The sequence below is a fragment of the Nicotiana tabacum genome, chromosome 23, assembly GCF_000715075.1.
Source record: "Nicotiana tabacum cultivar K326 chromosome 23, ASM71507v2, whole genome shotgun sequence".
NCBI lineage: Eukaryota > Viridiplantae > Streptophyta > Magnoliopsida > Solanales > Solanaceae > Nicotiana > Nicotiana tabacum.
In genome coordinates, this window is record NC_134102.1 from 16,239,339 (window position 1) to 16,253,289 (window position 13,951).

The 13,951-nt window shown below is 40.3% G+C and overlaps 1 non-coding gene across 1 annotated transcript; it reads left to right on the forward strand.

Annotated features, from left to right (window-relative positions):
• The first annotated feature begins 13,829 nt into the window (after positions 1 to 13,829).
• On the forward strand, positions 13,830 to 13,902 carry TRNAA-AGC (transfer RNA alanine (anticodon AGC)). The gene has a single exon. It is a non-coding gene; the product is annotated as a tRNA-Ala (tRNA).
• Positions 13,903 to 13,951: the final 49 nt, after the last annotated feature.

A 13,951-nucleotide genomic window follows, 5' to 3' on the forward strand; every position in this document is an offset into this window, starting at 1 on the left:
AAAAGAACTTTAGCAAGGCACCCCCACACTTTTAAATATTTTAAATTAGGTTTATAACCCTTACACAATTCATACGGAGTTTTGCTAATTCTTCTATATGGTATTCTATTTTGTAAGTGACATGCAGATAATATAGCTTCACCCCACAAATTATTAGGTGCATTAGAGCGAACTAACATGAGTTCATCATCTCTTTCAATGTTCTATTTCTCCTTTCAGCAACTCCATTAGACTCAGGTGAATAAGGCAGAGTTACTTCATGAATTATTCCTTCTTTTTCACAAAAATCATTCAAAAATAAATATTCGCTGCCTCTATCAAATCTAATTCTCTTGATTTTTCTACTAAGTTAATTTTCAACCTCAGTCTTATAAAAAATAAAAGCATTAAAGGCATCATCTTTATTTCAAAGCAAATACAACTTATTAAATCTAGATAATCATCAATAAAAGCCACATAATAATTCAATTTCTCTATTTACAGAAAAACAAGTCTTTCTGGTACTTTTAGCTTTAGCACATATTTCACACTTGTCTATATTGCTTGAGTATAAACTAGATATTAAGCCCGGTGACTGTATCTTTCTTATACATGCGATATTAATATGTCCTAGTCTATCATGCCATAAAGAAATAGACTCAACCATATAAGCAGAAGGAGATGCATTTCCATTGATAACATCAGAAACATTAAGTACAAAGAGTTTTTGGTTACAATAGCCCTTTCCCACAAACAAATTATTTTTGGTCATTATGATATTATCAGATTCAAATGACACTTTCACTCCGGCTCTTCCCAACAAGGATACAAAGATCAAGTTTGTCCTCATAGTAGGAACATGCAGTACATCAACAAGGGCTAAAACAATTTTCGAAGTGAGTTTCAGGAGAACTTTACGCTTACCCAAAACTTTGGTAGTACTTGAGTCTCTAAGGTAGACCTCTTCTATATCATCCTCTACATGAGTATAAGAGGGAAATGCTTCTCTATTTGCACAAATATGCCGAGTAGCCCTAGAGTCTATCCCCCATTCTTTTGCATGTGCTACAATGCTTACTTGAGAAATGACAGCTGCAATAATATCACCTCCTTCAGCTAAGTTAGCCTTAGGAGTATTAGTTTTTACTTTGTCATTTCCTGCTCTATACCTGCACGGTGAGGCATGATGGCTTGGTTTTTCACAAACAAAATAAGAGCCTTTTTTCCTTTTAAGGTTAGGATTTTTAGGCTTGTAACCTTGAGACTTATATTCTCATACCTTTTGCGGTTGTTGTTGCTGCTTTGCACTAAATTTGCTTTAAGAGATGTCGTCCTAGTTTTGTGATCACGCCCAACTATGCCTTGTAAGAAGGACTAAGCGGTCGCTGCATATATAACCCGGTTCAAGTCCGGAGTCGAATCTCACAAGGGAACTAGCCTGTTTACTACACCCTTAAATAATGCTAATTATAAGCTCAGACAACTTTCAGATGCAATAGTTTTATGAATAATCAGTAGAATTTATTTAGCCAAGGAAAAATGACAATAAAATTAGCAATAATCAAGACTAAAAATTGAATTCAAGGGTAAAAGGATCTAGGGCTATTGATTTTCCCAATTGCCGGATTAATTCTCAACTCTTTAGCTATAATCTCGTCGTAATACTCTATGAGAATTATGAGTTCCGGGCTACCGTAATTACCTTTCGATCAATTACGATAATTTACTAGAAGCATTCTCTCGAACTAATCTAGTTAACAATTTATGCAACTCAGAATCATCCCACCAAAGCTTCGTTATTTTTAACCCCACTTTTAAATTCAAGTAATTAATCTTTTAACTTCCCCAAAAGTGGTATTGTTTAACAATAATCTAACCAAGTGTTCTTTTTCAAGCAACACAAGGTGAATAGACACGATTAATCGAGGGTCTTTTCAATTAACCACAATACAATACGTAATTGAACAATCATAGAACAAACACGACTCAATTATAATAAAATAGAGTCAAGACTTCATCCAATAATTGGTTCCATCAACCCTAGATAACAGATTTAGCTACTCATGCTAATGGAAAACAAATCACTAAAATAATTCATAATCAACAAATAGAAGTATCAAGAAGAAAGTTAAAACTCTTAGGAATTGTATCCGTCTTCTCTCCCTCGTTCTTGCCTCTAAAATCTTCTAAAAACAGCTATCTCCCACTTCTGGGCGAGTTTAGGTTTCATATAGGTTTAGGCTAGTCGCCTAGGAAATTACATAATTAACCCTGCGTGTTTGGCTTTCGTCCGCCCGTCCGCGGCCACGGATTCGACCACGGATCCGGCCGCAGATTTGGACTACCTCACTGCCTTGAGTTCGCGGCCCACTCCGCGACCGCGCACCTGGAGGGGTTGTTTTGCTTGCTTTTCTCGCTCCTTTTCGACCGAGCTAACCTTCGACTGGCCTTTCACATTCCATGTTGACTCCAAAACACTCGTTAGCTCCCTCCTAGCTCAAAGTAGCTCATGCAAAGCATCAAATTCTTAATTAGAGCATTTTTTTTTTATCTTTTAGCATTCAAATATCAATAAAGTGTGGCTAAATTAGAGTGTAAGTAGTATCTAAATTGCATGAATATAGCCTACTATCAACACCCCACACTTAAACCATTGCTCGTCCCCGAGCAATCAAACCACACTCTAAGAGGCTTAATTTCACTGAGCGACTTCCTTACTCATCACACCAAGAATATTTCAATTAAATTGAGTATATTAGTGCAACATCTACACCTCAAGAGTTGACTCCCTCTAGCCATGCAATGTTCCTAACTAGCTTACTTACTCTATATCAAAGGTCCAGACTTACCTCTCCTTCATGATTTATATGCCTGCTCACAACAAAGAGACTCATTTCACAATCAGTAAAATTCACACACACTGAGGAACTTTAAAAGGAACAGAATTTACTCACCCTCAGAAATGACATTCTTGTGCCAGAGAAAACGCACTATAGGCTTGCCCGTAGTGTACGACTCTACTAATTGAGCTCACTCAGTCTAGGATCAAGTAGGACTTTATTTGGATATAATGTAGGCTGTAGGTTGGGTAGGATATATTTGGATATATAATAGTGACTATACCTCCCTAAGCTCTTTAATACATTTATTTTACAATCAAGTCCACACCTAAGTTAAACCAATATTTTCATTTTTTTAACTCCACATATACCACCCCACGCTTCTTCTTTGAGCACAATCACCTTAAAAGCCACCAAAGATTTATTACCAATCAATATGATACACTATTAACAATGTTCTTCTCTTCTTTTTTTCTCTTTTTTTTTCAAATTCAAATGGCCTTTTCCAACAATATTTACCTTTCTCCTTATTTTCTAGTTCCACTCAAAAGCTCCATCAACTATCCCACACTTTATCCTTTGTAAATTCATAGTATTTCTAGTGCTTACGAGAGGTAAAGGATTCATAAAGATGGTCAATTCAAACAAGGGATAGGGCTTGTAATGTGGTTGCCAAGAAAACATATTACAGGCTCAACGGGGTTAACTATGGTACATAGCAAATAGGTGGGTGGAGTATGTATAGATATGGTTCAATAAAGAAATGCCTATATCACTTCCCAGACTAAACAAGACTACCATTTCACTTTGCAGACACACAGGGCAAGTTCTAGGTGTTAAATGTCGTGCACAGAATATAACAAGCCTCCCACACACATGGCACATGACTCATTCCAGATTAGATCATCAAACACTCAAATCAGGGTATTTCAGCCAAATTAAGAACATACATTTTAAGGCCTTCTTACAAGAGTCAACAAATGAGCCTAAGCGTCACACTAAAGTAACCGCTATATTCAAGGCATTACGAAATCAAACAAGGCTTCCTATTTTAATTATGTCCATAGCCCATAAGTTCCTAACTAAAAAAATAAAAAGCTAACTACACCCGGTTCAAACAAAATCCTTGGAAAAGAGCCGTGATTTGAAGAAAATCCAAGGGGGAATTGATACACTACTACAAAAGAAAATCATTTTTTTTCTTTCGACTTTAGTCCCTCAAGAAACCCGTCGAATGGTATCCATCGTTGGGCCAAGTCGAAAATGATTTATACAATTAAACTACAAAACTATCTACATACAACAAAGTATCTCCCACCCCACACTTAAAAAGATGGCATGTCCCCATGTCATACAAAGTAAAGTAATATGAGGTAAAGGAACTTCCCTGGTGGATCAGTCTTGATCGGAGACAGTGTCAGGGTCGAGATGACATGCTCTCCCCAGCGCACGCAGCCAGCCCATGATTTTCTTTTCTGACTTCGCATTTTGGGTTGCCAAAGCATCAACTCTGGTCCCCAATTCCGTGACGGAAGTGCATAGTCCTGCCATGTCTTGTTCTAGGGATGTCATTCGCGTGCTCCGTCTGACCTGGGATGGTCCTTCAGCCACTGCAGCTTATTCCTATGGGGGTGAGGCAGGTTCAACCTCCTCCTGCCCTTTGTCGCCCTCTTCCGACGCATGAGAATCGTCACTATGAGCTGCTCCTGGTTCCACCGGGTCTTTCCCGATGGTCACTTTGTCTGCCCGAAACTTTGCTTCTTTCTTTACCATGCCATCCACATTTGGGTTCTCAGGCACCCTTGCTGCCCGGCACAATCTAGTGATCAGAGATGGGAAAAAGAACCCATACCTCTTCTATGTTGAACGGAAGAACATCTCAAACTAAAGAACCTTGGCCACATCGAAGTCGTGGCCATTCACGAAGCACCATATCAAGGCTGCTCTCAGACTATTTACCTTAGTGGTGTTGTGGGATGGCAGTAAGTAACTGTTGATGATGTACAATCAGCATTTTCTTTCAAAAGTGAGTGAGGAAGAGTGTAGCTTCGATCCCGGCGCATCCCACACTACCTCTTTGTCTGGTGCACAGATAGTTCTGAAAAACCTGTTCCATGTGATGGGTTCTCTCCTGTAAGTATCATAGAAATCCTCCTCCCCATTGAATTCAGGCAATCGATATACTCTCCTGATGGCTTCTAATGAGGCATCCACCCTCGTGTGTCGCACAGTGCATATTCTATCCTCATGCTCGGGGCAGTTGGCATAGAACTCCTGAATAAGCATCAAGTTACCCTCCTCCGGCTCTTCGAAAAAAATATCTAATCTGCGCCTGATCAACTCTCGATACATATTAGGGCAATCATCCTGGAGGAACACCCTGTCAATACCCCTTTCCGGTACAGGTTTTTTAGTGGCCTTCAAACTGAAACGGTCTTGGGCAGCTCTAGAGACAAACCTGGTAAGATCAAACTGAGCTGCACTGGTCTGTGCCCGTCCCCGAGATGAGCCTCCATGACCACTTGATGAGGCCCCGGTAGCGCGTCTCTTCCTTGAGGGTTTCATTTTACCTACACAATAAATACTACTATCAGTGGATAGAGGAATATATGTCCCAATGGCGGTTACTCAGACTTCACTCTCACAATTGGTCACAATTTATCTTCAACACTCATTAAGGCAAATCAACAAACAGGTAGTGTGCATATGTACCCCCCAAGTCACCCAAAGACCCAATCAAACCCAACAATGGCTTCCTCCAAATCAATCAATTCGAATAGCCTCCATATACCACATATAAACCACAATCCAAATCCCAAACAAAAGTACCTATGATTTTACTACCATATACAGAAAAGGAAAATAAAATTAAAAAAATACTAAGAAAGAGGAATAAAATCATGTACTTACTTGGAGATCTTGAGAAGAACGGGGGTTGGAGATCGGTTGCGTGGAGAAGAGAAGGAAAGAGAAGAGTCTTGTGTTAAAATGAAAATATAGGGGAAAAGAAGGGTTTGGGTTCTTGAGGTTAGGAAGGGAATAAGAGAAGGGGGGGTTGGGTTCTTAGAGTTTGGAAGGGGGGAAGAGAAGTGGGGAAAGTAAGGGTTTGGGTTAAGGAAAAGAAGGGGGTGGGGGATTAAAATAAAAAACTTACCTGGACAAGCCCGGGCTTCCACGCCCCAATCCACGGTCCACCCCGCAGCCGTGGATTCTGGGCAGAGGGGGTCCCAAAATCCGCGGCCCAATCCGTGGTCGCGGATGGGGGGCAGAACATAGGCCTAAATCCGCAGTCCAATCCGCGGCCGCGGATCTCCGTTTCCAGCCAATTTTTGTATTTGCCGCATTTGTTTTACCTAGTCTTGGATTAATTTCGACCCCTGAATCTTTTCGATGAGCGTGATCTTTTCCCTGCACACTAGTAGGCCGGTCAAAGTCGTTCAAAAGCAATTACAACAAACAAATTAAGAAAAATAATGGGTTGTCTCCCAGGAAGCGCCAGATTTAATGTCGCGGCACGACGTAAGCGTTTATTATCACTCCTCCTTAGCATACTAGGGCTCTTCCAAAGTTATCACCACTCTATCCCCTTTTTCTTCGACCATTCCAAGGTAATGTTTCAACCTTTGTCAATTTACGTGAACTTGTTTGTCCCATCTTCGGATTCAATCTCCACAGCTCCGCTTGAGAACACTTGCACCACTCTAAAGGGTCCTAACCATCTAGACTTCAACTTACCCAGAAACAACCTCAATCTCGAGTTGTATAACAACACTAGATCTTCGGGCTTGAAGTTCTGATCTAAGATGTGCTTATCATGGATCATTTTCATCTTTTCTTTGTATAATCTGACATTTTCAAAAGCATGGAACCCAATTTCCTCGAGCTCATGTAACTCAGTGACTCTACTGGTGCCTGTGGAATCTATATCCAGATTCAGCTGCCGCAGTGCCCAAAGTGCTTTATGTTCGAGCTCTACCGGAAGGTGGCATGCCTTTCCAAACACCAACTTGTACGGTGACATACCAATTGGAGTTTTGAATGCTGTGCGGTATGCCCATAATGCATCATCCAGCTTCTTCGCCCAATCGGTACTTGTTGCATTCACTGTCTTTGTCAGGACACTTTTAATTTCTCTATTGGACACTTCAACTTGCCCGCTCGTCTGTGGGTGGTACGGTGTGGCTACTTTATGACGAACTCCATATTTTTCCAACAGACGTGCGAACACTCTATTACAAAAATGGGTTCCACCATCACTGATTATAGCTCTCGAGGTGCCAAAACGTGTGAAGATATTTTTATTTAGGAAACTTGTTACCCCTTTTGCATCATTGGTTGGGAGAATCACCACTTCGACCCACTTGGAGACATAGTCAACCGCTACCAATATATATTTGTTACCATACGAGCTGACGAACGGCCCCATAAAGTCGATCCCCCACATGTCAAAAACCTCCACCTCTTGAATTGTTGTCATCGGCATCTCGTGACAGCGAGATATGTTGCCTGTCCTTTGACATTCATCGCAACTTTTGACCCAAGCATGGGCATCCTTGAACAGAGTAGGCCAATACAATCCTGATTCCAACACTTTTGCTACTGTCTAAATTCCTCCAAAGTGTCTACCATATGGTGAAGCATGGCAAGCCTGCAAAATAGAAGGTTGATCTTTCTCGGGGATACACCTCCGGATCATGTTATCTACACATATTTTAAACAATAGAGGTTCGTCCTAATAAAAGGCTCGACAGTCACGGAAGAACTTTTTCTTTTGAATTGAGGAGAGTTCATAAGGTACAATACCGCTTGCTAAATAGTTAGCAATATCAGCATACCAGGGCGTCTCCTCCATTGTCACAGCAAGTAACTGTTCATCCGGGAATGTCTCTGTTATGTCTTCAACCTCCATTCTCTTTTCAGCTCCTTCCAATCTTGAGAGTGGTCTGCCATTTGATTGTATGTCCCCTTTTTGTCACGAATTTCCAGATCGAATTCTTGTAGCAAAAGAACCCAGTGAATCAAGTGTGGCTTTGACTCCTTCTTTGCTATCAAGTACTTAATTACTGCATGGTCAGTATAAACAATAACTTTTGAACCAATTAAGTATGACCTGGATTTGTCGAAGGAAAATACTACAACCAGTATTTCCTTTTTCGTTACAGTATAATTGAGTTGTGCACCGCTGAGCGTCCTGCTTGCATAGTAAATCGGGTGCATCATCTTGTCTTTTCGCTGCCCCAATACTGCTCCTATAGCATAATCACTGGCGTCACACATGAGCTTGAATGGTTGCTCCCAGTTGGGTGCAACAATGATGGGTTCAATTATCAGTCTCTTCTTCAGCTCCTCAAATGCCAACCTGCAATCATTAGAAAAAACAAAGGGATGATCCTTTTCAAGAAGTTTATATAAAGAGTTAGCAATTTTGGAAAAATCTTTTATGACCTGTAGAACCCGGCATGCCCAAGGAAACTTCTCACTGCCTTGACCGAAGTGGGCGGTGGCAATTTCTCAATCACATCAACTTTAGCATGGTCGACCTTAATTCCCTTACTGGACACTCGATGCCCTAAAACTATTCCTTCTTGTACCATAAAATGGCACTTTTCCTAATTCAGCACCAAATTTGTCTCCACACATCTTTTGAGCACTCTTCTTAAATTGTGAAGACAATCTTCGAATGAATCCCCCACCACGGAGAAATCATCCATAAACATCTCCATAATATCCTCCACCATGTCAATGAAAATGGATAACATGCACTACTGGAATGTAGTCGGTGCATTGCAAAGTCCAAAGAGCATTCTCCGAAAGGAAAAGATGCCATATGGACAAGTGAAAGATGTTTTCTCTCTATCCGGGTCTATTGAGACCTGGTTATACCCCGAAAATCCATCCAAGAAACAGAAGTGGGACCACCCAGCTAACATGTCCAACATTTGGTCAATGAAAGGCAATGAGAGATGGTCCTTTCAAGTGGCTATGTTTAATTTTTGATAGTCCATGTAAATCCACCACCCCGTAACTGTACGAGTCGAGATCAACTCGTTATTCTCATTTTGTACGACCGTCATTCCTCCCTTTTTCGGCATACATTGGACAGGACTGACCTAGTGGCTGTCAGAGATGGGGAAGATGATACCCGCATCCAGCCACTTGATCACTTCCTTCTTTACTACTTCCTTCATATTTGGGTTCAGACGTCGTTCATGTTCCCTGGAAGGTTTGTGCCCCTCTTCCAGAAGAATCTTGTGCATGCAAAAGGCTGGGCTGATACACTTTATGTCTGCCATGGTCCAACCAATGGCAGTCTTACATTCTTGCAATACCTTCAATAGTTGCTCTACCTGCACAGCTAGCAAACCAGATGATATAATAACAGGCAAGGTAGAATTAGGCCGCAAGAAAGTGTACCTGAGGTGGGCTGGAAGCGGTTTCAGGTCTAGTTGTGATGGCTCCTCTATTGATGGTTTTGCAGGTGGTGTTGCTCTCTCTTTTAAGCGTAGGGGCTCGAACTGAGGTTCCCTTTTCCAGAATCCTTGACCTTCGAGAGCCATGACCCACTCTGCCAACCCTTCACCGTCCATCTCTTCCAAATTCATCAAGCAGGCTTCTAGTGGATCCTTGACATTAAGGGTCTCATCCTCTTCTTGCAGTATCATATCTACGACCTCCACTAGTGAGCAGTTTGCAAATTCACTGGGTCTCCTCATGGATTGTTGAACGTTGAATATTATTTCTTCATTGTTCAACTTCATTTTCAACTCTCCAGTCTCACAATCAATTAATCTCTCCCAGTGGCTAAGAATGGCCTTCCTAGAATGATGGGTATCTCTTTATCCACTTGACAATCAAGAATAACAAAGTCTGCAGGAAATACAAATTTTCCCACTTGCACAAGCACATCATCAAGAATTCCTGTCGGTCTTTTAACTGTGCGATCAACCAGTTGCAGCAACATTGAGGTCGGTCTAGCTCTGCCAATGCCCAGTTTTGTATAGATTACTAAGGGCATCAGGTTTATGCTGGCTCCCAAGTCACACAATACTTTAGCAACAACATAACTCCCAATAGTGCATGGGATAGTGAAGCTACCTGGATCAGACGCCTTTTGGGCCATAGGTCTTGTCACTACCGCGTTGCATGTCTATGTCAGAGTTACAGTGGACAGGTCTTGGAAGTCAAATTTCTGGGACATCAAGTCCTTCATCATTTTTGCATACCCTGGCATTTCCTTCAAAGCATCCATCAGTGGAATATTCAATTGAATCTGTCGAAGCATTTCCATGAATTTTCTGTATTGATCATCTTTCTTTTGTTTTGCCAATCTCTGAGGGAATGGTGTAGGAATCAATCTCTGTCCATTACTTGATGTCTTTTCTTTGTTGGAAGCTTCTGGCACAAGAGGTGTCACCTGTTCTGAGACTTGTTCACCGTCTTTCTCCTTACCCTTGTCAAACTGTGCTTGTTCAATTACAACCTCAGTGAGCTCTGCTGACTCATCTGCCTCTAATGTAACTGGAGTAGTTGGCATAGTCTCTCTATATAAATCTCTTCCATTCCTGAGACTCACTGTCATTAGCTGATTTGGGTTCTATTCCTTTGGGTTAATATTTGTATATGCAGGCAATGTTCCTTGGAAGTGATTGTTCAAGGCCATAGACAATTGTCCTAGTTGAGTTTCAATGCCTTTGATTGCTGAATCATGTGCTGCTAACTTTTCTTGCATCTTACCACTTGTTCCAATGAGTTGTTGCAGCATACCCTTGACTTCTACCATATTGTTGTCTTGTTGTTGATAAGGTGGTTGGTAGGCCAACTGTTACTGGTGCTGCCGATTATAGCCCTGATGCCTTTGATAAGGCACAACTTGACCTTGTGGTCGTGCGCCTCCAGAATTGGGGTTGTGTTGTGGCAGGTTGGGTCTGTACTGCTGGTTTGGTGCTGGTCCCCATTGTTGCTCACCTTACCTCTGACCTCCAAAATTATTGACATAATTCATGTCTTCTCTGAAGCCCTGATTGTCATTCTCTCCACTCCACTAGCACACATATGCCTGGTTTATGCAAGGAGTACACAATCCTCCATTCGTTGTATCAACAATGTGCACTTGCTTTGAACCCATCTCATCAATTTTCTTTGTCAGTATGCTCATCTGAGTCATGAGCGTGGCTATGTTCTCTGCATGGGAATTGTTTGGGTCAAGAGCAACAGAATGCACTATTGGTGTAAGTGTCGTACCTCTAGCCATCCAGCCTGAATTTTGAGCCATTTTGTCAAGAAGAATCTTGCACTCTGTGAATGTCTTGCTCAAAAATGCACCCCCAGCTGAAGCATCTACATTGGCCTTCAAACTATCTGCTAAACCCATGTAAAATCTGTGTCCCAGTATCTGATCTGGAATGCCATGGTGTGGACACTTCACTAGCATACCCTTGAACCTCTTCCAGGTTTCTTGCAAGGACTCAGTTGGTTTTTGCCTGAACTGCAATATCTCATCAATCTGCCTTGCAGTCTTGTTGGGAGGATAAGACTTGTTTAAGAACTGTTTGACTAATTCTTCCTAAATGGCAATGGAGTTTATTGGGAGTGAATTCAGCCAAGTATAAGCCTCTCTAGTTACAGAGAATGGAAACAGTAATAGCTTGATGGCTTCAGGAGTCATATTCGGCTATCTTTGGGTCACACATATTGATAGGAAGTTCTTCAGATGTTGTTGTAGGTCTTCAATGTATGACCTGGAGAACAGTCCCTTATTTTGCAATGAATGCAACATGTTGTTGGTGATCTGGAATGTCTCCGCTTGTATCTGAGGTACAACAATGGCGGTGGCTAAGTTATCAGCAGTTGGTTGTGCCCAATTATATATAGTAGCTTCTGGCACAAGAGGTGCCACCACTCCATTGTTTGGGTCAACCCGATTATTCCGATTGTTTTCGTTGACATTGTCCACATTGTCCATTTCAATTTCGAGTGTGTGTTTTTGTTATAACTGTTTGTTCTTCTTGTTGGCTCGATTTAATGACCTGAATGCTTTCTCGGGATCTGAAAGTCCTTCAAAAAGTTCACCAGCCCTCGAAGAGCTTCTAGGCATACACCTGAGTCACAGGAGAATTCAAACGTGAGAATTTCAATAAAAAAAAATTTAAACACCGTAAGAAATTGATCCAAACTAAGAATCCTAACAATTCTTCTAAGTTGTAATAAATAACACTGTTAGTTCCCCGCAACAGCGCCAAAATTTGATCACGCCCAACTATGTCTTGTAAGAAAGACTAAGCGGTCGCTGCAAATATAACCCGGTTCAAGTCCAGAGTCGAATCCCACAGGGAACTAACCTGTTTACTACACCCTTAAATAATGCTAATGATAAGCTTAGGCAACTTCCAGATGCAATAGTTTTATGAATAATCAGTGAAATTTATTTAGCCAAGGAAAAATGACAATAAAATTAGCAATAATCAAGACTAAAATTGAATTCAAGGGTAAAAGGATCTAGGGCTATTGATTTTCCCAATTGCCGGATTAATTCTCAACTCTTTAGCTATAATCTCGCCGTAATATTCTATGAGGATTATGAGTTCCGGGCTACCGTAATTACCTTTCGATCAATTACGATAATTTACTAGAAGCATTCTCTTGAACTACTCTAGTTAACAATTTATGCAATTCAGAATCATCTCATCAAAGCTTCGTTATTTCTAACCCCACTTTTAAATTCAAGTAATTAACTATGCCTGGTGCAATCATAATATATTTGGATCAACACCAGCTTTTGAATCAAAACCTGGATAAACTATCCAGTTTCTATTAGTCTTTCCACTCTACCATCGTTATGCACAAAAATAAATGGACTCAAGTCATGTGCCACTACATCATTTGGGCTTGTAGTGGCCATTTTCAAGAAGAATAAGTTGCAGTTTTCTTGAATTGAGAAGGTTTTGATATTCTGAAGTATAGAAAATGAAACTTGAAATTGGATATTAAAGACCACCAACTGTTGGAGAAGCAACATTTTATTTTTGTGATAGTTGAAAGGTGGTTATGAGTCATGATGCTAATGAAAAATCCTTTAAACAAACAAATAAAAAATGACAGTTTGGTGCACAAAGTATCTTGCATTCACACAAGGTCCGGTGAAGGGTCGTACCCCTATGTGACGTAGACAACCTATACTAATGCAAGCAGTAGTGGTTACTTTCACGGCTCGAACTCGTGACCTATAGAACACACTGAGACAACTTTATCGTTGCCCCAAGGCTCTCCCTTCCGAAAAATTGTCCACTAAACAAAACCAATAATTAAGCACATGATGACCACTGTGTGTGGGGGGTTTGTTCTAGTGAAATGGATATTCAATTACATTGGCATGAGATGAGAGTTTAAGTGGAGTAATATATTGAAGGAGGATTCACATAGCCAAATTTAATTTGTTTGAGACTTATGCATATTTATGTTGTTGAAATTAATATTTAATTATTCGAGTCATAAGGTAGGGAATCTTCTCTATGAAAATAGAAATGCTTTCTTTTATCCCTTTAACATATATTTGAAGTGGCACAGTAATTGAAAATTGCACTAGCTATATGAGGCTACAGATTGAACTAGAATTAACTTTCAGTGGCTGTTTAAACATAAGAATTGTGAAATTCCGAAAATAAGTGAATTTTTTTTCTCAAGTTGAAAATGACATTTGAAAATTGGAGTTGTGTGTGGATATGAATATAATTTGAAGTTGTTAATGAATTTTGTTTGAGTGCATTCAAGTGAAAATTTTGTAAAATAACTTTTTGGAGTTTTTCATATTCCAAAAAATTTATGAAATTTAACATCAAGTGAAATTTGAAATTTTCATAGCCAAACATTAATTACGAAAAAAAAAAAACTTTTTTATAGCCAAATGGGCCCTAAATGATTGCAAGATTATGAAGCATAAACCAAGGAAGGAAATTGTTTTGAAAGGAATTATTTTGAACATGATAAATTATAGTAACAAATTTAATCACAGCTGGGGATGTAGCTCAGATGGTAGAGCGCTCGCTTAGCATGCGAGAGGTACGGGGATCGATGCCCCGCATCTCCACTTTTCTGTTTTTTTTGTTGCATTTACACCATTGTTTTTTTGAAAATTC